Below are 25,602 nucleotides of genomic sequence, written 5' to 3' on the forward strand. Positions count from 1 at the left end.
GACCAGACGGACGCACCTATGGAAGACTGGGGTGCGCACACATATCTTCTCGATGCCGGGGCCTCTGGTTTCAGGAAGAAAGGAGTTTCAAATCAACATTCTGGAACTGTGGGCTATGTTTTGCTCCCTGACGTGCTTTCTACCACAACTTCGGGGCTGAGCGGTGTGGGTGTTTACCGACAACACAGCCATGATATTTTACATTTGCAAACAAGGTGGCACATGCTCCTACGTTCTGTCAAAAGAAGTGCAGGCCCTATGGACTTGGGCTCTGGATCATCATATGTTCCTCCTATCATTCCACCTTCCAGGCATACACAACACAGTGGCTGTGATCCTGCAATGAGTGGGAACTTCTTCCAAGTCAAGTTCGCTGCATCTTCATCCAGTGGGGAACTCCGGATGACAACCTCTTCTACCAAAGTGAAAAAGAAATGCGTGGCTTTCGCCAGCAGGTTACATCATGTGGGAATCCTGGAGACACCTTCACGTTCTCTTGCAGACTGATCTTGCTGACCCCGGCTTGGCCGATGCAGTTGTGGTACTCTGACCTCCTCAGTCTCTCGTCAACAGCCCCCACCAGGCTTCCTCCACTAGTCAACCTTCTATCCAGGGACAGCAGAGCAGTGTTAAACCACGACACAGACTGGCACCTGCTTTCCTAGAGTTTGGTAGTGTGCCTCCGGACTGTCTGGAGTCATTGGCCGAGGCCTGTGCCGCCTCCATGTTTGCCCACTATGAAAGCAAGTGGAAGCATTTCTCTGTATGGTGCACTAACAAAGGCCTTGCCCATTTCTGTGTACAAGCTCAGGATGTCTTACCCTATCGTTGGTTCAAGCTGGTCTCGCTCATTCCTCCAAGTTACACCTTGCTGCCATTTCCAGATTTGATTTTTCCACAGTTACACTGTCTCTGTGGTCGCACAGTCTAGTAAAGGAATTCCTCAAGGGGCTTTTCTGCTCCTTTCCTCTTGTTTGAGCACTTGGACCAGCCTGGAAGTTGAATGTGGTCCTTTTCAAACTCATGAGGACCCCCTTTTGAGCGTATGCACAAGTCCTCTCTGAAGTTTCTATCCTGGAAGCCCTCCTGGTTGCCATCACCTCTGCGAGGCCTGTGGGGGAAATAGAAGCTCTCTCATGCAAACCGCCCTACTTTTCATAAAACCAAAGTGGTCCTTCGCAGAAACCCGAATTTCATGCCCAAGTTTCTGTTTCCATTCCATCTTAACAAACTAGTGGTGTTACTAGTTTTCTTTAGTTCCCCTTCCTCTCCCGCGGAACGCTCCTAGCATTCCTTGGATGTGGTACGAGCCCTCGAGTTCTACATTTCTTGCTCTAAGACCTTTCACAAATCTTCTTAGCTGTTTGTGACTTTTGATCTTTCTGGCATAAGCAAAGCCCTTTCGAAGTAATCTACTGCTTAGTGGCTATCCTCATGTATTTTCTTCTGTCATCTTGCTAAACGGTCTATTCCTGGCAGACCTAGATAGCACTCCACGGGGGCTGTTGCTGCTACAACAGCATTACTCTCCAGTTTTCCCCTGCTGAATATCTGCTGGGCTGCCAAATGGAGGTTGGTTCAAACCTTCACAAGGTTCTACTTTGTTGACATGGCTTCTACGGAAGTGTCCAGGGTCGGCCAGGCAGTGCTATGCATCCTATTCCGATGATTAGTGTTTCCTTAAGGTGAACTTACGTCTGCCCTTTTTTGCTGTTGTGTGTACTGCTTTGTAATCTTACAAACCGCATGTGAATCTATGAAAGATCCTATGCTGGGAACGAATATGTTTCTTACCTGTAACGCCTGTTCGAGGGGATTGGGTCCTCCGACGTATTCCATATCTATGACAGTAATCACCACAGCGGTGCTGCTTCTGAAAATATTCTGCGTCATGCGTCGATGATGTCGATACGCTGTCCTTGAGGGCCTCAGTCGAGCCGACGTCACCGGATGTTGTAAGTAGGACGCACGACACCCGTAGCCTCAGTTCTGTTTTTTCCATGAAAAATTGGTCGCCTTCCCCGCACTCGTCCGAGGACTCTGCCCGTCGGCGGGTAGCTTGTCCCAACAAGCACTTCACTCCTGCGGAATGGGATTAATTTCGGCAGGAGATGTTGGTGATTTTTCAGTCGCAGGGCTCTGGTCCGTCCACGACGGCGAAAGACGCCGGCCATGACCGTGCTAGAGACGCCACTCGCACGCCTTCGGGCTCGAGCGGTCGTCACGATTACCGGGCACCTTCGAGGTCCCGGTCGGACAAGGATGGTCTCTCTAGACATGCCCGTTCCAGGTCACGGTCCACGACGCCCTTGCGACCGTCGGAGCCTGTGAGGTCTTTGAAGAAGACATCGACGTCTTTGGCGCCAAGGTCGTTGAGGGACTCTCTCGAGGCTCCGCCTCTGAGGAAGCCGTCGACGCCATCGGCGCCCAGGCTGTCGAAGGACACGCTTGGTGTTCCGCCCTCGAGGACTGTGTCGAAGCTATCGGCACCACGCTCGATGTCGATGCCGATTCCATCAACGCCTTTCGAGGCTGCTTTGTCAGAGGTACCACGTGGCACGGTGGAACCCCCTAGAAAGGCTCTGGCCAAGGCTAAAAATGTCTTTGTCCCTTTTTCTATGCCTTCATTCCAGCCTCTGGATTATATTTCTGATGTGGATGAGGGGTCTGAGGAAGGTATGGTTCCTGAGGAGGTACCTTACGACATTTTGTCTGGTCATAGCCAAATTGAAGACCTGCGTCAGTCGTTGCACGACGCCAGTGGTCTGGACACCTCTCCGGAGGTGGAGTTCTGTAGGCCTGAGCCTGGCACCCATGGCGAGTCCTCGTACCGGCGCCTTATGTCGAGGGTCACGGAATACTTAGGGTGGTCGGAGCCACCAGTGGATTTTCTGCAGGATGACCTGATGGATATCCTCGACCAAGGTCCGCCAACTGAGCCGGTACTGCCCTTCCATATGGCCTTGCAGAGAAGGGTGGATGCAGCTTGGACTGCTCCAGAGAGGTTCCCAGCAGTGAGCAAGTCTTTGCCGTAAAAATACCGCCCAGCCAGTAGTGACCCCTGCTACTTGACCATGCACCCCACGCCGGAGAGTTTGGTGGTGCAGGCGGCTACGGCCCCAGCAAAGCAGGCGTCATACCCTACCATCCCTCCTGATGAGGACGACAAGCGTTTTGATGGATGGGCGAAAAAAGTGTTTTCTTCAGGGGGTATGGCTTTGCAGGCAGCCAACTCCGTGTGTGCCTTGTCACGTTTCACGCACACTGTGGAACTGTATTTTGTTAGCGGCTGAACATATTCCCAAAGGGGAGGAACGGGATGGTTTTCTTGCTATTGTACAGGATGGCAAGGATGCCATGTGTGAATCCGTTCAGTCGGGTCTGGACATGGCAGATTGTGTGAGCCGGTCCATGGCGGCAAGCACCGTAATACTTGGGTTTGTGTGGTTGCGGAAGTCGGGGTTTGCTCCGGATGTGCAAGCCCGGCTCCTCAACATGCCCTTTGATGGTGAACATCTTTTTGGCAGCAAGGCTGACGAGAGCCTTGAGAGGTTGCAGACCTCCAAAGCTGCAGCGAAGTCGTTGAGCGCTGCAGTTCGCCAACCTCCGCCTTTTCGTCCTAGGGGACAGCAATGGAGGGGAGGTTCCTTTCGATATTACTCATCTTTTGGTAAATCGAGAGGAGCTGCAAGTCAAAGGGGCCACCGTAGGAGTGCCAGAGGTGGAAAACGGGGTACTCGAGGTACCAGAGCCGCTCGGGCAGTTGCCTCTTTGCCCTCAGGCACTGCCGCAGCCGCTTTGGCTCAGTCATGAGGCCATGTCCCATGGTTCGCCAGTTGGGGGAAGGCTGGCGCAGCATCTTGTAGAGTGGCGTGCCATTACTTCAGATGTGTGGGTTCTGGAGATCATAGCCCACGGCTACTGTCTTCCTTTCCGGCAGAGGCCTCACGACAATCCACCAGGGAATCTCTCTTTGAAGAGTCCGGATCCGCTTCTTGCGCAGGAAATACAATCCCTGCTTGTTAGGCAGAATCCTGTGCAGTTCCCTTAGGGACCACTACACACAATTAAGACCACAGCTGGCAATACAAGTTTTACCCTTGGTACAAGCCTGTACTACCATGTCAGAGTGGTAGCAGTGGCGGAGCAGCCAGGCTTATCTCAAGAGTATATGAGCAGTAGCAGAGATTACACAAAGGGACCACAATTACTGTTACTCAAGCAAACACTGACTCAAGGTTTCAGGTAAGAAAATATAAGTACATTTATTTTTAAACCATTCGTTATAAACACAACACTACTATTAAACTTAAACACAAACCACATGTCAAGTATACTACAACTAACCATTTCACTTTGTACAGTATGTCTCAAGGTAAGTACCCTGTGTTTGAATGAACCGGTGTTATGAACAAAACACGTTACCATGAATACGATTGTAATCACTTTTTGACAGTTCGGTTTACTAAATAAACGCGTATCAGTGACAAGAAATGCAACTGGGGCAAAAACACACTTAGCACCTGAGATACCCAGAGGGAGTTGGAGGTAAAAATCACAGGCAATATTTTGGTTAGGCAGACAGAATCGAGAAACACTCAGTGACAAGAGTTCAAAAGTCAAAGGGCCGGACCAGGGTCAAGTGACACCGGGGGCCTGTTGCCGAAGATCACACAGTCAGATAGTTCACGATTCAACATAGCCAAGAGTACTTCGATATTGTCAATGTTCGGAAGCAAAAGTTATAAGAAGGAGGGAAGACAAGGGCAAGCCTTGGAAATGAAGAAAAGGGGTTCACCCAGTTTCCTCAAGCAGAACACAGTACTTTATTCCAATGGTGCAGCTGGTGCCCTGGCAGTTGTTCCTTTTCGTTTCCCCGCAGACCCACGATTCCTGGAGCTTCGTTGTGAAGGAGGACGTCTGAAGGGGGTCTGCACCACACAGGGATGAAGCCGGCAGCCGCGACAACTTATAAAAGGTGCGCTCCTTAAAAACAGGAGAGGCTCTTCAAATGGCTATCCGGACCACTACAGCCGTATGCAGCGATTTGTCCAAGGAAGAGGATCCTCTGGCTGTGGAAGGTGAGCTGGTTATCCTGACCAGGCTCAAGGGAGGAAGACTCCGGACTGGATCTTCTCTTAGTCGTTAAAGGGTAGATAGCTCAGGACTGCAGCAGGGCTTCACCGAGACGGGATAGTTTCAGCAGCCGTCATTCTCTCCACTTCTCTTCGGTTCCTTGTAGTTCCAGTGGCGACTCTCTGACTTCTAGACCAAGAGACCTGCCTTTTATGCGCAAAACCCCCTTTCACACAGCCTGGCTGTCAATCACCCAGCAGGGGGGTTGTCCAGCCCAGACAACCACCTCAGCCAATCATGGCAAAGCGCAACTTGGGTTTCCTAGGATACCCTGTGCAGTGGGTGACTACACCCCTCCCTCACATTCAGCCCACCTAGACACCCAGGCGTCTGGTGGAGGGCTTCTGAGCAGAAGCCCCCCAAAAGATGTTGAACAAAGAAGGCAAACCTAGTTTGCCACGCAAAGTAAAACACAAGAAGGACTTTAACAAAAAGAAATGGCGAATAAACCCACCCGGGCCAAAAGAAAGACTAATATAATAGCCAAGAACAATACCATGTTTATCTAATATAAATGCAGTAGAAAAGTTAGGGTAGATACCACTGCCACCAGCCAAGTCTAAATGTTAAAAGAGCAAAACAATGCTCTAGGAGGTACAGATAAAAAGGGATACGAATTAACCCTTTCCAGTACTCCATGGACGATGGTGTGTACTGGATCTGTGGTAGATTAACTAGGTAAAGTTAATGGAAACTTTACCCTTTTCTGGGGGACTGTAGTCAGCCTCAGAAATTAAATCGGGGGAAGTCTCAAAGACAACCCTGTGCCACGGCACTGAGGGTGCTGGGTGACACACAAAAAGAAGGGGACTACTGAAGTAGTGTACTTCAGAGTCCACAATCATAAAAACAGAGAAATACAAATTGCAAAAGATAGGTAAGAGTGGGGGAAAAGCTCACACTCTTACCAAGTCGAAAGAAATAAACTCAAGAAGTCCAGCAAGGCTGCTGAGGGACTCACTAGGTGAGGGAAATTAGCCATAAATGAGAATTCTCCCTAACACTGCTGGAGAAAGGCGCCATAGAACTGGTGCCTGAAGCGGAGAGGAACAAGGGATGGTATTCCCCTTATTTTTTGATTTCAAAGAAAGACGGGGGATTGAGACCCATCATGGACTTGTGTGGTTTGAACAAGCTCCTCAGGAAGGACAAGTTCAAGATGGTTACTCTCTCTCAAGTCCTCCAGGCCCTTCAACTTCAGGACTGCTTGGTGTCTCTCAACCTCAAGGATGCTTACTTTTATGTGCCGCTTCATCCCAAGCACAAGAAGTACCTGTGGTTCGCGGTTGGCGACTCTCTTTCAGTTTCGGGTCCTGCCGTTCGGATTGACCTCCACCCAAGGGTTTTCACCAAGCTCATGGTGGTGGTGGCAGCGTATCTCAGGAAAGGGGGGATTCACGTCTACCCCTACCTGGATGATTGGTTGATCAGGGCGCGCTCTCCCAAGCAAGTCCTGATCATCTGTCCGTCACCTGCCGCTCCCTTCACAAGCTGGGCTTCTCCCTCAACTTAAAGAAGTCCCACTTGACGCCAACTCAGTGGCTCCAGTACATCGGAGCAGTGCTCGACACATCCCTGGGGCAGTGTTTTCCTCCCCAGGTGAGGGCTCATCACATTCAGCAGATGGTGCACAAGTTGCAGCATGCCCACAGTCTCCCGGCGTTCGGGTTCTTTGAGGTTGCTCGGCCTCATGGCATCCTGCATTCTTCTGGTGCCAAAGGCCAGATTGCAGATAAAATCTCTGCAATGGGCTCTCAAGATGCAGTGGTCACAGTCCTCCAGCAGGTGCCGCCCTCGGTCGCCCAGGACCTCCTGTGGTGGGCCTTCGAAGACAATCTGATGAAGGGGGCTCCATTTTGGCTACCCTGGCCGGAGGTGAAGATTGTGACTGACGCATCCCTCACGGGATGGGGAGCTCATGCCAACGAGTCGACAGTCAGCGGTCATTGGTCTCCGTCAGAGTCCAGACTCCATATCAATCTGTTGGAGCTGAGGGCCGTCAGGCTTGCCCTGAAGGCTTTTCTGCCGACTGTGCGAGGAAAGAATGTCCCGATTCTGACGGACAACACAGTGGCCAAGCACTACCTCAACAAAAAAGGGGGGGTCAGGGTCACTTCCTCTGTGCAGGAAGGCGAAGCAACTCTGGTTCTCGGCCATCCAGCAGGAAATTTCGATCTCGGCAGTTCATCTGGCCGGAGACAAAAACGAGACGGCGGACGCTCTGAGCAGGCAGGGCACGATCTCACGAGTGGGAGCTGGCTCAGGAGATTCTCCTGGAGATCTTCACCCTTTGGGGGACCCCTCAAGTAGATCTCTTCGCCTCCAGTGTCAACCGGAAGTGCGAAAGGTTCTGCTCGCAGGAATTTCCTCCAAGTGGAGACTTAGGTGATGCGTTCGTGGTGGAGTGGTCCTTCCCACTGCTGTACGCGTTTCCTCCAGTCTCTGTCATCCTGCAAGTGCTGCGTAGGTTACGGAGGTTCGGTTCCCGGATGATCCTTATTGCTCCGGCATGTGCCCGGAGAACGTTGTACCCGGACCTTCTCGACTTGTCCATCTGCCCTCCACGTCGTCTTCCCTACCGAGACGATCTGCTCTCACGGGAGGAGGGTCAGGTTCTCCATCCAGAGGTCAGATCCCTCAACCTTCACGCTTGGCTTCTGAAAGGTTGAGGTATCAGGTTTGGGACCTCCCTGAAGACGTGATGGAGGTGTTGCTTTCGGCCAGACGGCCTGTACCCAAGTCCCTGTACCGTTGCCGTTGGAGAAAGTTCTGCAACTGTTGCAGGATTAAGAATGTGGATCCTTTTTCATGCTCATACTGGCAGAAGATTGGTGCCACACGTTCTGGGGAAAAAACTACAACTGAGGCTACGGGCGTTGTGCGTCCTACTTATAACATCCGGTGACGTCGGCTCGACGGAAGCTCTTGAGGACAGCGTATCGATGTCATTGACGAAGACGCCAAAAGATTTTCCGAAGCAGCACAGCTGTGGTGATTACTGTCATAGATATGGAATACGTCGTCAGACTATCCCAAAGAAAGACCGTTACCAGGTAAGAGAGTAACTTGTTCATCCAAACATATGACCGAGCAAGAAAAATATTGGCCAAATGTCAACTACAAGCCAAATAGTCAAAACATTCCCGGCAAGTGCCAAGAAAAAATAAAAACGTATCCATCCATCATCTAAAATAAAGGATATCACCAACATTTATCTTCCACCCACAGCAGACAACAATATAAGGCCAAATCCACAATAAACACCCTACCTATATCTATATATCAAGACATGGCAGGGAATCAATCACCTTCCCCCCCCATCTACAGACCATCTCACAGGAGTGACTCATCGCTGACATCTCCAACTTTGTCTCCTGCAAATTCACACACACTGTCTTTCTCAGAGATTTTAACGTCCCTGAGTCCCACGCTGACAGCCACACTTGAAGCACACTGACCGGATCCATGGAGCACAAGAAAGAAAACAAAAAAAACCACACGCACACACACCCCCCCCCTTTCCCCCGAGACTAAGTCTTTACATCATCCCCCCTTTATCACCTGCGCAGACCCTGTCCCACTTGACTGGTCGACCATCTGCCATCCCACTATCACTCACCCAGTCGACTATGGGCCACAAAGGTCAGGTTAAACGTCCCATCAGTCAGTATTGCTCATTCAAAATGTTCCCGGTCAATGATCTAGAACCAAACTTTGCAGACTTCCCCCACCACAGGAAATGCATCGGTCCTCCTAGAATTATTCAACAACTCCGCTTTGAAACTGGTGGATCCTTCTGCCCCCCCCAAAAAAATTGTACCCCCCCAAGCTGACCTCCAACAAAGGATCAATCAGATCCCTAGAGAAACGGTGGTGCAAAAACAACAACTTTGGAGATCTTCCAACAACAAATCTATCTGCGTCAAATATAGGATTCGTATTACCGAGGCCAAAGCTACTTTCTATTCCACCACCATTGCAGCAGCATCTAACAGGAGCAAAGCCATCTTTGAAGTAGTGAAGCATTGCACCAAACCCTTACCCGACCCTAAGGGTCCGGCAACTCAGGAAAAATACGATGGGATCAACCTTTTTATTTTAAAAAAGTAGACCTAATCCGACAGATCGACTCAACCTCCCACATCATTGCCCCCCCCCCCTCCTCCCCCTTTTTTGCATCCCAGCACACACTGCCTCTTTGGAAAGAATTATCTCCTCATTCCCCAGGACCTCCTAAAAATAATTGGGTTCCCTCATACCGACTTCCTACTCCGATTGCCTCCCGAGCTCCATCATTAAACAATTGAAAGGCCTAGTGCTCAATGCACTCCTGCATCATTAATGTCTCCCTCACAAATGGATCTTTCCTGCATACCCTCAAAACTGGTCTCATAGGACCTCTTTTGAAAAATTTACCATAAAACCATAAGAATTGGCCAACTACCAGCCCATTATGAACCTCCATGTATTGGCAAAATCTTTAAAAAGTAGTCGCCAGAATTGAACAATTACACCGCCTAAATGACTATTCATTGTAGTTCTGCCCCAAGTGTAGCATTGAGACATCCACCATCCAGTTGGATGATGCCCTCCGAATCCTGGTTAAGAGCAATTCATGCCTCATCCTCCTCTTTGACCTTTCAGCTGCATTTGACACTGTTGACCACAGCATCCTCCTCTTTGCTGAAAGGATGTGATTCTGCGGAACTATCCTGAATTGGTTTACCTCCTATCACTTGTGCAGACATCAGACCGTCCAGATGAACATTGCATTCCAACCGACGCCACATCTCCTGCAGAGTTCCACAAGGCTCAATCCTCTCACTGATCCTTTTTAACCTTTACATGGAGCCTCTGGGCACACTCCTCAAAGATCCACATATAGCCACCCACCAATACATGGACAATACCTAGTTTTACATGAGTAAAAATCCCATAGGACATCCATTGTCTCTGCTGTTACCTAGCTTTCATCCAGCCGTGGATGTCAATTGCCTACCTCAAACTTACCCCTCCAAGACTGAATTTGTCCTCATCGGTCCCCCTGCTTAACAACTAGGCCAGTAATGGCTCAATGAAGTGCGCCTCTAGAAGGATTTGATTCGCTACTCTTGGATTCAGCAAAATTCCTAGGCTTCACCAATAACAGCAGCCTCTCCTTCCAGAAAAACATAGCCAAGAAGGCCCAAATTAAACCCTTCATCCCACTGCAGGACTTCCAGACTGTGGTGTAGGCACTATCTAGAACATTGAAAGGCCCTCCTGACGGAGCTCACAGCGTCTCGTTTAGCTCCTCTAAAAGCAGTCCACCATGAGGCAGCATGTCTTATTAAGGGTGCGCTGAAACTCCCCATCCTATGCAAACGACATTCGCTTCCTCTCCAGGCCAGGATACTGTTAAAATCTGCATGTATCTGCTGCAAAGCAGTCACGAGTATCATACCAGCATACTTGGCAGATAAGTTCCACATATTTTATGGCACACGCTCCTTGCACAGCAAATCGACCAACTTGCTCAAGTCACAACTCGCCCGCAAAGAGAAGACTTGCAAACATTACTTGTCATGCACCCACGCTCTGGAACTGCATACCGCTATTGACCCTGAGTGTCCCCCACAATTCTCCAATTTTGCAAATCTCTCAAAAATTAGCTTTTCCAACAATACCTGACCATGGGCTAATCCCAATGAATGCACATACCAAAGTAGAGACAGAAACTGAGAGTACTATGCTACTGTTAAAGGATGCTAGCCTAAATGCAGACTACCTATACCTTGTGCAGCAGTCCGCTGCTATCGAGGAAGGTCATTTTGTTAAACAATAAAAATACAATTATAAAAATAACGTCATGTAAGCCCTGGGGAAGGACATCCTGAGCTACAGCCATCATTTCCAAAGTTCCTATAAGAGGGGAAACGGACAGCTAATGTCATTAAGAATACTCTGGATATAGCTGAAACATCAGATCAGGTTGGGGCAACAGTCTTAAAATGACACACCTGGATAAGGGAAAATTGGATTCAAACTAATTGACTCAAGCCACCCTGCTGGACAAACCCTTGCAGGAATCCGTTCTCTTTGGGAAGGCAGTTGATGGAGCACTTGAGAAGGCAAAAAAATCTCAACACCCTGAAGCAGAGACTACCAACAAAGGTAATCCGCGACTAATGTGGGGTGCTTTTGTACCACACTATATGTGCATGCCACATCCCAGACAACCCAGACGTCAAGTAGTGGGTGGTTCACTATGCCTCCACCACAAACCTATACATTTCGATCTACCCTACGTCAACACCATGGACAAAAGCAAAGAGGTCAGACACTAAAAAGGGGGTTCTTTTACCACCTAAGTAACAACAAGGTCCAAGTCCCTTGCAATGGCTTCCCAGTAGGTGGGAGATTCACTTGATCCACCCATCCATGGGAGGGGATAAAGTCCGACAAGTGGGGACTTCATACTGTGGGTCAAGGGTATTGCGTTCAACTTCTAATGGACTCCTCCTTGTTGAGATCTCCCAGCACAACTACTCTTTGAAAACATTTCTGCCACCAGGGAGTGCAGCGTGGCACTGCATTGGCTCCAGCTGACGTCATTATGCTCTCCAATCTGGGTATGATGTTGGGGCAAGAATATATTGAATCTCCGTGCCCCGTGACTTTACTACCTTTTTTCCACGCACTCGCTTCAGGGACACTGCTTCATTTTGAAAGTTTTTCTGCTTCTCATATTTTTGACATTTTGCTGAATCCGTCAAAGTCCTCAGGTTTTAAACCCTGAATTGACTGTGGACATCAGATGTCCAACTCTCATCCCCACATGATCTGTCTTTCTTGCCTCAGTGAGGGGAATGGCACACACAATTGCAGTTTGTCAGTTAATGAACCCCAACCCGCTTTTTGAACAGTTGGTGCAACTGTTCCCATTCCTCCACAAGGCAAAAGGTGACAAATGGACTTGTTCGAGGTTGTCCAGTGCTGAACGTCACACTGAACAACAGTCCCTGGTCCATAAGGACAACAAAAAACACTGTAGGCGGTCTTGTTGACCAGGTGGATCTTCCAATCACGATTCTTCTTCCACATCGCTCCAGACACTTCTGAAGATCAAGCATCTCGGGTACCTTTCTCCACTCATTCCTCTATTGCAGTTAAATGGTAGATCTTCAGGCTCAAGATGCTCAACATCTTTTGCCAAGTCCCAGGCGGCTTCAGTGCCGACTGCTTTGGACTCTGCTCTACCGGTGCCACCTGAGTGTAAGACACTTGGAAGAGTGGGCAGAGGCACAGGAAAATCACGAGACCGTACTTTCTTGGGCTCGGCCACGTTGAAAACTAATAAGAACCAGTCTCAAGGTTGCACCACTGTGTCTTTGGAAGTCAATCCTATGACCTAGACTCTTCGCTCCAGGGTGCAACCGGTACCAACCGATGCTGGAATTCCTTGGGAGCATGCTCCTCTCTCTAGGATTCCTTTTGGACTGGAGCCCCTACACCTCAGAGAAGTAGAGGGCTGTCACCAAGTCACCTTCCTCTCCATAGAATTCCTCTGGGAACTTGCTACTGATCTACAAGATGCAAGTTGTCTGAACACCTCGCCAGAACTCGACACGCTCTCTGCTCATTCTCTGGGTAAGCCTCAGGCAGCTTTTTCAGCGTCTGATAGCCAAGGTGGTTGATACCTTGGGGTTATCGGCCCCATTTTGACCCAATATGCATTAAGAGTGAACATACATTCTGGATGCGGACCCAAAGAAAGAACCTCTACTGCCATTCACCCAAGCACTAGAAGCACCAGTCCTTGAACTATTGTCCAAGCTGTCCTCAATCCTAACTGTAAACTGACACCTAGACAAAACGAACATGCTGTTCCTATCCACCCAAGCATCACCAGCTTTGTTGTCCAGCCTCCCACGGCGAACCTGAAGACAATATCTTTCCCCTCTTTTCCCCCAGATAGGGAGGGCAAGTGGATAGATGTGTGAGAAAGAAACAATTTTGGCTCAGGAAGCCTTGGTCTGAAATGGATCAACTCCTCCTTTGTCTTAGCCAAATTTTCATTTGGACTTTCTTCCATTATTTCAGAGGTGGCAGAACACATCCCCATGGGTGACATGAGGGATGGTTTTAAGGCCCCAGTGAAGGATAGCAAGGTGTCTTCCTGCCAGATTTTCCAATTGGGCCTGGACACTGCAGACTGTGTGGCAATAGCTATGGCCACCGGCGTAGTATGGAGGAAATACTCTTGGCTAAGAAAGTCGGTTTTGCCCCAGTAAAACATCTGGACATGCCATTTGAAGGCAACATTGTTTGGTACGAAGGCCAATAAATCTCTCCAAAAAGTCCAGGCTTCGAAGACTATTGCATAATGTTTGGACCTGGCTGTCCAACCGCAACAGTTTGTGACCCGGATGGTGCAGGAGGTTTTCACCCCTTGACTAATTACATCCATGGAGGCTGAGGTGAAGCTCCCTCAGGCAAGCAAGAGCAATGCTGCACCAACAGGTGTCAGGGAAGGGATGCCCCTAGGGGGAGGTTTGTCAACCTTTGCTGTGCCCCTAATGCAAAGTCCCACCCCCTCCACACCGTGGGAGGCAAAATCTCCTGCTTCAGCAAGGAATGGATACCTGCCACTTCTGATGCATGGGTCTTACAGGTCATTAATCAGGGATACTGTATCACATTTGCTCTACCACCCTCTGACTAACCAGTGCCTGCCTCCAGACCCCCTCCTGTTGGGGCAGCGTCATCAGATTGTAGCAAAAGGGGCCACAGATCCAGTACCCTGTTCGGAACAAGGCAAGTTCTGCTATTCAGCTTATTTTCTGGTCTTGAAGAAAGATGGGGTCTTCACCCCATCTTAGATCTGAGGCTACTGGACCTGTACGTATACACGGACCAGTTCAAGATGGTCATATGACCCCAGATACTTTAGGCCCAAGATCTGCAGGATTGAGTGGTCTCCCTGGATCTCTAGGATGCCTACTTCCATCTGCCTATCCACAGGTAGCACCTAGAAGTCACTGTGGGGAGATACTTTTACCAATCAAAGGTCTTGCTGTTATGCATTTCTTTGGCACTCAGGATCTTCAACAAGCTACTGGCACTGGTAGCTGCTAGCCTCAGAAGGGAGAGCATCCATGACTTTGCCTATCTGGATGACTGGCTCATCCAAACTTGCTCCCCAGACCAGGTCTTGACACATTTGTACTGGAAATGCAACCTGTTGCACAGCTTGGGATTCTCAATGAACGTCAGGAAGTCTCACAGACATGACCCTGAAAGGCTATGATGCTTGCCTGCAAGAACTGATGGTGAGTGACCTGTGGTCTCTGCCAGAAGGCCGGAACACATCAATTTGCTAGAGTAAAGAGCGATCAGGGTGGCTCTAGTCACTTTCCCCCCCTTCAGTATGGACAAGACTGTGCTAGTCCGGGCAACCAACACTGTTGCCATGCACAACCTCAACAAACTGTGTAGTGTGGGCTCCTTGCCTCTATGCAGAGAAGCAATGTGACTGTAGTTCTGTGCTCTGTCTGGTCGTGTGTCCCTGATGGCAGCTCATGTGGCCGACAGGGCGAACATGATTGTGGATGCCATAAGCAGGCAGACTTTGAACTCCTGTGAGGAGATCTGTCACGAAGTTCTGAAGGAGGTGGCTACCAGTGTAAACAGGTAGTGCAGGTGGTCCTGTTCAGGAAATATCCACAACCTGGAGCTCAACAGGATGATTTGACCGTCTTGAGGGCCTTTCACCTATTCTTTGTTTTTCTGTTAATCCCCGTCATACTCCTGGTTCTCGGGAGGGAACGCCTGTTCAAAAATGATCTTTATAGCTCCGGGCAGGGCCCAGCGAACGGGGCCCTGAGTCGCTAGACATGGCCATTTGTCCTCCCTGGCTCCCAATTAGAGGGACAAATACTGCATCTGAACCTCAACAAGCTTGAACCTTCATGCTTAGTTGATGCAAGGTCGAGGTATAAGGAGTGGGATTTGTTAGATGGTGTCATGGATGTGCTCCTCTCGGTGAGGAGATCCGCCACCAAATCCATTTATGCCTGTAGGTGGTGTACATTATCAGCTTGGCGCCAGGAAAGGGATCTGGGCCCTTTTTATCTGTTTTTCTTTTTTTCTTTGCACCGGACAGACCTGCAGATTGGTGCTGAGAAGGGGTATCATGCTGCCATTTCGGTTTTCTAGAGTGTGGAAATCGATATAATATTATGACCCCAATCGCATCGTTTAAATGTATGTTGGCCTACGCCAAGCTGTCTAAAGGATACTATGTACATAGGTTCCGCGGCAAGGTCTTGACCTTAATGTATCGTGTAAGCCGCCATCTTGAATCTAGCCGCCATTTTAGGTACTCTTGCAGTGTGGAAGTCACCCTGAATCACAAAATGGAGGCCGAATGACATTTCGAGTAAGACTTCGGCCATGGTGACCTCCGCACACGTGAATGAATAATATGTCTGTAGGCTACTTGTTAGGGTCATGAACTAAGACCCTGTCCTCTGTTTAACCTATGTGTAAATATGTAACCGTATCAGCGGAACTGATCTAATGTATGGAAATTGTGTGTTCGACCTGGCTACGAACCCTAGCCATGGTTCCAGAAATGGTTAACTTGTAAGAGGGCTGGCCAATGCAGTACTAAAATGTATAAAAACCCAAGCATCCCGATGGTCGGTCTCTCCCACTTTCAGTGCGAACCTAACGTTGAAGGTTTGTGTGTTAGTCAGAGAGCCGAATAGCTATTCGCATGTCAATTGACTTTGGTAACTTTGTAACTTTGAAATAAAGCGCTTTGTATGTCCTTTGTAACCTGTGTTGGTGTGTTTCCTTTTGGGCTTCCCGGCCTCATGTCAATTTCTATGTTTCCACAGTTGGCGCCCGAATAGGGACCCTCAAGATTGATGCCGGATCATTGAAGGTTGACGCAGACTATCGAATCGGGATCGGACGGTGTGATTCTGCGGGCCCGACCGATCGAGACGCGATACCTCGGCAGCGCTGCACGATCCGATCCTTGGGCGATAGTCGTGCGGTCCGACACGGCATCTTGACGAGGGTCCAATTCCGAGGCGGGCAGATTTGCCGAAACCACCGAACGCAGGTAAAATTTGTTAGTTGAAGTCCTTTGTAAACCGTACGGTCCTCCTTAGGTTTGGTCAGGTGCAGTCGTGACCCGGCTCTTAATTTAACCCTGACAATTTGAATTTGGCGTATTGTATCTGCAGACACAATTATTGGACCAGGTAACACCAATTTTTTGAGAAATGCCTGGGAAATTGTCTAGCTGCTTTAGGGTTCTGTTCCGCAGCGATCGACAATCTTTGGAATTTAGCCGTCCGGCACCACAGGAGGGGTCGCCGGCGTGTACTATGTACTGTAAGTATGGCATTGGTAGTATTGTATTTAATGACATTTGGCACAGACAGACCAGAAATGCCTCCGAATTTCAGTGGCCAATCAATGGTAGCTTTGAGATCCCCCGTATTGAATACTTAGAGTCGATCTTGCTTAAAAAGAAGGCTAGGCCAGCAGCCTTTGATGTGTTACAAAAATGGAAAAAGGAAGCATTACAGCAGCTTAAAAGTAGGGATAAACATGCACAACGTCATAAAACGAATGCCGAAAAGGCATTGTTGTATGACAAGGAAAAACGATTAGATGAAACTCAGAAGATGGATAGAGCTTTCTCGCTCGGGGTCCAGAAAATTTACCCCTCTAAAGATTTCCATGTTTCCGAGGAGTTTATTGAGAAAATATTAAACGAACGGAGGCCTGATTCTTCAGCGCCACCTCCGTATGCTCCCGTTGTGGGCACCTTGCCCGTTCCTGCTATTGCTCCTATCGTTATTCCTACTCCTCCTGCGCAGCCTACTGCCCCTAGTTCTTTGGTTGTCGCTCCTCTGTCTATTTCGTCTATTACATTACCTCTTTCCCCTGCACCCTTGTTAGGTTCACCTACACCTCCGATTCTGGGGAGTCCCGTGTTCACTAAATCAGATCCCGGTGCAGGGTCGAAAATTGTGACTCGTAGTACTGTTCCTGCGGGCAGGAAACAGGAACTATTTGCTTGGGCTAAACATTGCATGGAAAAAGGTGATCAAACTGATGTACTTTCAACATTATCTAATTTGCACGATTTTCCCGAGAAAAACGTTTTTATTGAAGGACTGGGGATTCATTTAGGTGTAATGTGGGGTAGATTGCAGACTTCGGATCTCCCACAAGGGGTGAGAGATCTGAATGCCTTGGCACTTTCGAGGGATACAGAGCAGAAAGTATATGGACATGTTGACAGATTGTTTGAGTTTAGGAGGGATTTTGAAAAGTTACAAAACGAGGATGATGAGGACGACAGGATGTATGCACAGAAACGGTTCCTTTCGTGCCGAAGTTCAGCACCTGAGGAAGTACGAATTTGTACCAAAGACGCGATTCGATGGATCTCGGATTCATCGATAGCGCCAGATGAGGTGTATGACACAAATAGTCAATACACGGTAGAGATGCAAAGGAAGGTAATCCAAGTGATGGTACGGCACTTACAGGAGGAATGTATAAGGAAGAAGGTTGGTTGCCCCATAGAGTTATTGGGTATTTGTAAAAGAGCTTTTTCGCCCGACACTTCTACAGCTGCTTTAGCGCTCGATTTGGCCTTATTGCTCAGTAAGCGGTCGGAGGTCCCTATATCTCAGTTGCCTATGAGAGAGGTCCCTCCGACCCTTGTCCCAAAATTAGAAATCCACGCCAACGCGGCGACTGGTGCTGCCGCGGTGGATATCCCTGCACATTACGTATCACAGTTTGTTCACGTCCCGTTCTCTCGACAGGAAGTGAACACGATTAGACAATCAGTCCGTTTTGCAGTCTTCTGTGTTCACCTTAAGTGACATGGATTTATTGTTTCCAGTGCTTTTACCTGTTGATGTATGGAAACAGGTACGAACAATAGATGATGTGCCGGGGTTAGGGGATACATGGGTAAACTTAACTAGAATAGATGGGGAACGACCAGCTGGTGAGAAACCACCCCAGGTAATACTCACTTTACCTGATAGAATAGTTGCCAAATTAAAAACTATAATCCCAGAAAAAAGGATTATTTGGGACAAGCTTACGGCCTGCGTCCAAGGGAAAACTGAAGGTACTACTGAATTCTTTAATAGATTCGAACAGGTGTTCTCCGACTTCAGTGGACAGGACTTAGGTACAGAGTCGGGGAAGAGGTTGTTTGTGGACAAATTAGTGCGTGGATTGTTGCCCGACATCCAGTCACAAATTATGTCCTCAGAGAGCGCTTGGCAGGCAAAATCTCAGTCAGAGGTTTTGCATATGGCTCAGTATTATGAGAATCGGGTTAATAATGAAAAAGAGAAAATCGAAAAAAGAAGGGGTGACCTAAAGACTAAGGTATTGTTGCAGCAAATTGTCAGAAACCCCAGAGGAGGTATGACGCAGACTAGAGGTCAGTATATTCCAAGAGGAAACACTCCTCCAAATTCTATAAATATTAATCAGTGTGCTTATTGCCGCCAGGAAGGTCACTGGCGAGCACAGTGCCCTGCCCTTCGTCAGAGGTCAGGAGGCACATTTGGAGGTATGGGTAGGCGACCAAGGGGCCGCCCCGGAGCAGGGGGCCCTGATAGGGGTCAGCTTCTACAAGATCCCCAGCAACCTTTTTCACGGGAAAATCAGACTCCGAGTATGGACTCGAGAAATATATTTGATCACCCTTCCGCCGCCTATCTTTCTGAGGAACTTCCCTTTGATGAAGTTCTGCCTTACTAGGATTGCCCGAAGCAGCGTTTGGAACCTTTACCTATTCCCGTTATACAGAAGGGCCCCTATGTTGAATTATTGGTGGGGAATAGGAAACATCAGTTCTTGATCGACACTGGAGCACAAAAGTGCTCCATCGACCATTCGAGGGTTCCAAACATCCCACTGTCAGGGCAAACAAACGTCTCTATAGGGTTCTCTGGCATACCAACTGTTTGTCCGGTTTCTGCGCCGGTATCCGTTTCTTTGGGTCCTTTTACAGACCAGTGCCCTTTTCTTCTTACTTCAAACTGTGGAGAAAATTTGCTGGGGTTGAATTTGTTGAAGAAACTGAATGCAGTGATTCATTGTTCCCCTGACGGAATAAGATTAACAGTTTCACCACAGCAACCCTTTTTCTCCCAATACTTGACCCGACCTCTACCTCTCGAATTTGACATTGTCCCAGAATGTTTGTGGGCAATAGACGATAATGATGTCGGGATATTGCACATCGATCCTGTTAAGATAATATTGAAACATGGGGTTAAGCTACCGCGCATTCCGCAATATAAAATTTCAATTGAAGGAGAGCACGCTCTGAAATGCATTGTCTCCGATTTTGTACATCGTGGAGTGATCGAAGAGATTACAGGTAGCCTATGTAATAGCCCGATCTTGCCAGTATATAAGAAAGGCGACAATGCAATTCCGTACCGGTTTATAATAGATCTTCGTGCTATTAACCGGGTGGTAGCCCCACAATTTCCAATCGTGCCTGATGTAACAACGATCTTAACAATGATCCCTGCTACGGCTACACACTTTAGTGTTGTAGATTTAAAAAACGCCTTCTTTAGTATTCCGATACATGAGGAGAGCAGGTATTTGTTTGCGTTCACCTTGGGGGGACGCTCGTTTACATTCACAAGGGCACCTCAAGGGTATACTGAAAGTCCTAGTATCTATAGTAGAGCCTTAAAAGAGCAGCTCGACACCCTTGAATTACCATCTACTTGCACGCTGCTTCAATATGTAGACGATTTGCTCCTGGCTGCAGACTCTGAGAAAGCTTGTAAAGAAGGCACTATATTGTTGCTTGTTCATTTAGCTGAAAATGGTCACAAAGCTTCACTTAAGAAATTTCAATATTGTTGCCAGGAGGTTGCCTATCTAGGCTACCTCCTGTCAAAGGAGGGGAGAAGATTGACACCTGAACGAATAAAACACATTTCTGGCATGTCTGTCCCAAAAACACAGAAGGAAGTCAGAGCCCTGATGGGGATGGCGTCCTACTGTAGACTGTGGATCCCGAACTTTGCCCTAGTGGTAAAACCGATGTTGGCTTTGACGAAGAAGGGCATTTCTCTGCCATTGCCATGGGAATCGGAACATCAACGATCATTTGAGCTTCTCAAAGCCGTGCTGTGTTCAGCACCGGTTCTGGGTACACCAAATTACGATAAGGCCTTTGTGTTGTTTGTGCATGAATGTAATGGATGTGCTTTGTCTGTGTTAACACAGGAACATGGAGGGAAGAATAGGCCGTGCGGCTATTATTCCTCCGCCCTCGATCCTGTTGCATGCGCTTTGCCGCGATGTCTGCGCGCTGTTGCTGCTGCCGCTGCATCTGTAAAACAGAGTGAGGGGATGGTCCTAGGCCACGATTTAATTTTGATGGTACCTCACTCTGTCGATATTCTATTGAATAAAACTCAAACACAACACCTTACTTCTGCCCAGTTGACCAGGTACGAATTAATTCTATTTGCTCCTCATATCCAAATTAGAAGGTGTTGTGTTCTCAATCCGGCTGAACTTTTGCCTCTCCCGCAAACTACTGCTTGCGGCGATGACGGATCACATGACTGCCTGTATGCCACCGAACAAGAAACAAAGGGCAGAATAGACCTCTCAGATACTCCTTTGGAGAATGCGGAAGGGGAGCTGTTTTGTGATGGCTCCTGTTTTAAACTTCCGAATGGCACGTCTACAGCTGCTTATGCAGTTACTACCTTGAACAAGATCGTAGAAACTAAAAGGATTCCGCATAACTCCGCGCAGGCCGCAGAGATTATAGCGTTGACCCGCGCTTGTGAGCTCTCCCAAGGGCATAGAGTTAACATTTATACGGATAGTTAGTACGCCTTTGGGGTGGCTCACAATTTCGGAAAACTGTGGTCGGAAAGAGGGTTTCTGACCTCACACGGGACCAAGATTCAGCATGGTCCCTTAATAGTACAACTACTTTTTGCGCTCTCACTCCCTGAACAATTAGCAATCATGAAATGTGCAGCACATCGCAAGGTCATAGACAATGTGGGAAGAGGAAATGCTTTTGCAGATTTGATAGCTAGACAAACAGCTACAGACCTTAGCATAGACATGTACACCTCGAGGGAAGTGAGAGATGGTTGTATAATAGATGAAGGCATTGGGTCTGTGCGAGATATTCAGACTGATGCCTCTGTTGAAGAATCTAGGAAATGGGCTGAAGGCATGGGGAAATTGGATGACGAAGGGTGTTGGGTGGACGCATCTGACGGGAAATGGTTGCTTCCTGATTCTTATGTATTAGCAATGGTCACGATGGCACACGGTCCAACACATGTGTGTGCCCAGCAAATTGCGAAGATATTACAGCAGGTTTGGGTGAATGATAAAATTTTGGAAACTGCAAAAAAATACATTCAGAACTGTATGATTTGCCTGCAGCACAATGTGGGTAAAGGGACAGTGACTCCAAGGGGAAGTTTCGGGCCCCCCTCTGTCCCCTTTGAAACCATTCACCTCGATTTTATTGAAATGGAGCGATGTAATAACTTGAAATATGTTCTTGTTATCATTTGTGCTTTTAGCAAATGGGTCGAGGCTTTCCCCGTCAAAGATGCTACCGCCATGACCACCGCAAAGATCTTGGTAAAAGACTATTTTCCTCGATTTGGGCTCCCGAGGATAATTTGGTCGGACAACGGCCCCCACTTCATCGCAGCCGTAATGTTGCAAATATGTGTTGCCTTAGGGATAGAGAAACGTTTTCATTCAGCTAGGCACCCTAAAAGTGCGGGGTTGGTAGTAAGACACAATGGTATTTTGAAAAACAAACTTGCAAAAACATGTGCCGACACTAAATTAAAATGGCCAGATGCTTTACCTATTGTATTGTTAGCTATGCGCACCACACCCCAGACTAGAACTGGGCTCTCTCCATTCGAGGTAGTCATGGGAAGGCCTGCTAATATTTGGGGTCTCCCTAAACCTAAAGCCCTAAGGGATGTGGAGAATGTATTGCTCATAGATTATTGTAATCAATTGACTAAAAATCTGTATTTCATTTACCACCAGGTGAATGCCGCCTTACCTGTTCGGTTTACGGGCCCAGGACACGATATATTGCCCGGCAGCTGGGTCCTGGTGAAGGCCTACGAAAGGTCTTCCTGTCTCGCGCCTCGCTGGCGGGGACCCTACCAGGTTTTATTGGTCACCAGGACGGCAGTGCGGGTGGCAGGAAAGAAGAACTGGATACATGCAACACATATCAAGAAGATCCCTCACCCGACGCCACACGTTACAGAAGAAACAGAACCCCTCGCTGGTGCTACACTCTCTGATCTCGGAGTAGCAGGCAGCGTTGTGAGTGCGTCGGAGAAGTTCTCTGAGCCTGAGGAGCTCGGGGAGCCGTCCATTTTGTCTCCGCACTCCCTTGATCAATCACTTCCGGAAAACCTTGTTTTGAGCTCTGCGACGTCCGTCGCTACTGATACGACGCTCCCCTCAGGGAGCGACGATACTTTGCTTTTGGATTCAACAAACTTGGGTACCATCAGGTACAACCTTCGGCCACGAAAATAGACTCGCCGCACGAGTATCGTGCATCTGGGAGAAAAAGGAGTGATTGAAATACAATTGTCTTTCCCTTTTTTTGGAACACAGAAAAGGAGGGTTCTGTTGGCTAGGGTTGGGAAGGACTAAGAAGTCGCGCGGCCGAAGTGCCGCCAGCAACGAACATTGGGGCCGTCGATCGGGATAACTATGATGCCTGCCGCCTTCACCGCTGCTCTTCGTATTGAACTATTAGATAAGGAGGTGACCAATTCGAACAATGGACAATGTGCCTGGGCCCCGAAAACATACTGTTGTGTTCTCGTTTTGATTATTGTTAGTTTTGCAACTGCTGCCGTGGGACTTTGGTACTTTGAAGAAATTTATCCTTTGAAGCCTCTGTTACCGACCAAAATTGTACCAACTGTTTTGACTCCCTCTGTACACCTTTACACTCTGTCCCCTAGGGACTCTCGGCATAGACAGAAATATTATAATAACACTTTGATGATAGTGATGAATGCTACGCATGCAATTTTTAATAGGAGTAATTGTTGGGTCTGCACTCACTTACCACAACATGGGAACAAGGGACTGGGATGGTATATACATCCCTTACCTCTAACAACCTCTTGCTATGCCTCTCTTAGAGCACTCTTTTTTGGCCGATGGAATGATAGCATCTCAGGGAACTTCGATGGGACTAATTTGAATGAATTTGAAAAACGTGAATTGACTCCCCTGGGATGCTCGCTTTTCGCAAATAGGAGTAGACCTAATATTGCTTCTATTAGGCCGTCTGATAAACACAGTCCTGATTCTGTCCCTTTCTGTGTACAAAGAAACGGCATTAGGCCAATGGGAGATTTTGAGCCTTGTATAAATATTGTAAATTTGACTGGGGAAAATAGGCCTTTGTATGTAGGGGGACCGGTTTATTTTGTGTGTGGTAGTTTAGCTTTTCCCTGGTTGCCCAAGGATTGGCAGGGGACTTGTTATTTAGGGATATTGTTACCAGGTGTATTTATAGCCAGTACCTTAGAGGTATCTAAGGCTCGCCCGCGACGGGATAATGATGGAGATACCCCTGGACAAGTGTTCGGGGATATAGCCAAATCAGTAGTTCCCTTCTGGGGACAAATAGCAAATTCAGAAAACATCAGGGGATTAGCGAGGGTGTTGGAGAAAACAATCAACCGGACCACGGACATACTTTACAATATGACCTTAGAGCAAAAGGCGATAAGATTGGTAGCACTTCAAAATCGAATGGCATTAGATGTCATTTTAGCTGAACGAGGTGGAGTATGTAAATTAGTGGGGTCCGCTTGCTGTGTTTTTGTACCAGATTCTTCACCAACAATATTCAAAGCAATTCAGAATTTACACACTCTTAGTTCTGAAGTCCATATCCCCGTAGGAGATTGGAGCCTTAGTACTTGGTTTTGGGATTCTCTACGATCTTGGGGGTGGAAGGTGCTTTCTGTTATTTTAGGGACTCTGTTATTCCTTTGCTGCTGTTTTCAATGCCTCCCGAGTATATGCGGAATGATAGGGGGATGTTGTGCCCAAGTTATGAGCGCAATAGGGCGTAGAATATATACCCCGAAGACAGCATCTAAAGAATTCATGTTGCAAGAAGTTCTTATGAACAACTTTATGGCTATTGACATTTCAGACAATGACGCGGAACCTATGGATGCTGATGCCTTCAAGTATTTTCAAAAGTATTAGGAAAGAATGTTTTAGCACTTGGCATAGGCCAAAAGGAGGGTCTGTGGAAATCGATATAATATTATGACCCCAATCGCATCGTTTAAATGTATGTTGGCCTACGCCAAGCTGTCTAAAGGATACTATGTACATAGGTTCCGCGGCAAGGTCTTGACCTTAATGTATCGTGTAAGCCGCCATCTTGAATCTAGCCGCCATTTTAGGTACTCTTGCAGTGTGGAAGTCACCCTGAATCACAAAATGGAGGCCGAATGACATTTCGAGTAAGACTTCGGCCATGGTGACCTCCGCACACGTGAATGAATAATATGTCTGTAGGCTACTTGTTAGGGTCATGAACTAAGACCCTGTCCTCTGTTTAACCTATGTGTAAATATGTAACCGTATCAGCGGAACTGATCTAATGTATGGAAATTGTGTGTTCGACCTGGCTACGAACCCTAGCCATGGTTCCAGAAATGGTTAACTTGTAAGAGGGCTGGCCAATGCAGTACTAAAATGTATAAAAACCCAAGCATCCCGATGGTCGGTCTCTCCCACTTTCAGTGCGAACCTAACGTTGAAGGTTCGTGTGTTAGTCAGAGAGCCGAATAGCTATTCGCATGTCAATTGACTTTGGTAACTTTGTAACTTTGAAATAAAGCGCTTTGTATGTCCTTTGTAACCTGTGTTGGTGTGTTTCCTTTTGGGCTTCCCGGCCTCATGTCAATTTCTATGTTTCCACAAGAGGACATCTGAGCTGGGATCCTTTTTCACTATCTCCATGGTCATCCAATTTTTGTTGGCTCCATGTAATCATTCCAATTTGTTGTTCCAGCATGGGACTTTGTGTTAACTTTTCTTATGGGTGCACCTTTCGAGCCTCTATATTCTTGTTCATTAATATTGCTCACCCTTAACGTAATTTTCCTGGTCACCATAATTTCCGCTAGACAGGTGAGTTTGCTTCAGGTGTTGTCCGTTAATCCTCCCTACTTGGTTTTCTCTAAGGAGAAGGTGATGTTGAACATGAGACCATTCTTGCCCCCGAAGGTACTCTGATGTTCATCTCTCCCAAAAGATCAATTTACCTGTCTTTTCTTTTCTTCTTTTTTTTCTCCTCACCCATTCAAGGCAGAGGAATGATTCGATCGGCTGGACCAG

Source organism: Ambystoma mexicanum, chromosome 10 (genome assembly GCF_040938575.1).
Source record: "Ambystoma mexicanum isolate Mex_15411 chromosome 10, UKY_AmexF1_1, whole genome shotgun sequence".
NCBI lineage: Eukaryota > Metazoa > Chordata > Amphibia > Caudata > Ambystomatidae > Ambystoma > Ambystoma mexicanum.